Source organism: Papaver somniferum, chromosome 3 (assembly GCF_003573695.1).
Source record: "Papaver somniferum cultivar HN1 chromosome 3, ASM357369v1, whole genome shotgun sequence".
Taxonomy (NCBI): Eukaryota; Viridiplantae; Streptophyta; class Magnoliopsida; order Ranunculales; family Papaveraceae; genus Papaver; species Papaver somniferum.
Genome location: NC_039360.1, coordinates 27,596,535 through 27,598,350, shown reverse-complemented (window position 1 = coordinate 27,598,350; position 1,816 = coordinate 27,596,535). Strand labels below are relative to the sequence as shown.

The 1,816-nt window shown below is 35.6% G+C and overlaps 1 long non-coding RNA gene across 2 annotated transcripts; it reads right to left on the bottom strand.

Moving 5' to 3' along the window:
* Window positions 1-286: 286 nt before the first annotated feature.
* On the bottom strand, window positions 287-750 carry LOC113361070. 2 transcript variants are annotated; one of them, XR_003364933.1, is made up of 4 exons: window positions 729-750; window positions 557-616; window positions 399-438; window positions 287-298 (listed from the first exon to the last, which is right to left on the bottom strand). It is a non-coding gene; the product is annotated as an uncharacterized LOC113361070 (long non-coding RNA). The 2 variants fall into 2 exon arrangements; XR_003364932.1 differs by lacking the exon at window positions 729-750 and having other exon boundaries at window positions 557-716.
* Window positions 751-1,816: the final 1,066 nt, after the last annotated feature.

Below are 1,816 nucleotides of genomic sequence, written 5' to 3'. Positions count from 1 at the left end.
AACTTCAATTTTACACCTAAAGATTTACAATTTTCAATTTTATCAAATTACAATTTTACAATTTTATCAAATACACTTCAATTTTACACCATTGATAAACCACTTCAGCTTTGTAGCACCCATCACAGTTCCTCAAATCTCACTGAAAAAGCTCAAAAACACTTAGAGAATCTCACTGCTGCGACCTTATACCATTTAATCTGTTTTTCGGCTCTGATGCTTAGATCACTAAAGTGAGTACTGATTCTAGATCTACTTCATGAACATCCCTCCGAAAATAGAAGTGAAAACTTGAGTCCTGCATTTAGAAACAAACAAATACAGACATTAACTTTAAATTAGACATACAATAACATCAAAAACTGAATCAAGAAGCTAACTTGACATCTGGTACCTACCCTTAAAGCTCAATGAAGTAAACTTCACCTGATTTTACACCTGATTTATTCATTAAAGAAAAAAAGATCAGACCCGTTGGAGAGAAAAAACAAAGAAATATAAAGAACTGAAAAATGTAAAGTAATGACAAACATGTTCATACATATTTAACCTTCACCTGAACAGAACACCAAAAGCTGGTAAAATGAAAATCCATTTGTTTTCGTTTTAGTAAGAACTGAGACGTAGATCAATAAAAATTATCAGTAAAAAATTGATGAACATCAACAAATAACCTCTATCAATTACAAGAGAGACAATTTATGTTTGAGACGAGGGAGGCATTCAACCTGTAACAGAGAGAAGGAACGAAAAAAGAGAAGGGGAGAGAGATTGAATGGAGTTAGCGGCGGAACGAGTTTAGAGCAAAAAAATTAGGGTTTCTATAAGTTTCCAAGGAGAAACGAAATACAACCCTTAGGATTAGAGAGATCCTGAACTAAATTGACGGCTAAGATTAAAGATGCCACGTCAGGAACTTCTCGATAGTTCTTGTACCATGTGACTATGTGAGACACATTGTAGTCCTCCCTTGAAAATGTAACTGGAAATTTTGTGCCCCGTTCAAAACATGGTCTTTTATTTTGAATTGGTCAAATGGAAAATTCGTTTAATATGTAAAGCATTGATTATTGCGCTGCATATTTTCCGTCAAATTACATGGGCCACATAGGAAACTTTTGGCTATGGTGGAGAATATTTTGGTTGATCTCGGTTTGGGTCTAGGCCATATGTGGTATGGCTGATTTTGGTCCATGTAGGCTCATTTTGTTTTCTTTTTTCGGGAGGAATAAAAGAAGATCTCGCTATTTCCAACCGAAACTTGCATGTGAGGTTCGGTTGGATATAACCCACATACCAACCGTACCTACAAATTTTGAAGAACATACGTTTGTTTTAAACCCAAATACGAAGCGTACCTTGAAAAAATTGAGATTTAGGTTTAGGTACGGTTCGTATCGAAACGATAGTTATCAACCGTACCTGGGTCCGGTTTGTAACTTAAAGGACGTTACCAACCGTATATTCTCCTGTGTATGTTTGAAATTGTTAAGTTCGGTTACAAAATTTTGTTGAATTACCAACCGAAGTTGGGTACGGTTGGTATGGAAACCCAAGTTACAAACCGTACCTGGGTCCGGTTTGTAACTTAAATCACATTACCAACCGTATATTGTCCTGTGTATGTTAGAAGTTGTCATGTTCGGTTACAAAATTTAGTTCCTTCCTCTACAATTTAGTTCCGAAGAACATACGGTTGGTTATTTGAAAACTTAACCAACCGTACCAGCATACAAAGTAATATACGGTTGGTAACTAATTCTTAAACACCAATCGTACTAGGTGCAGTAAATACCGTCATGTCTTTTGATTTGGT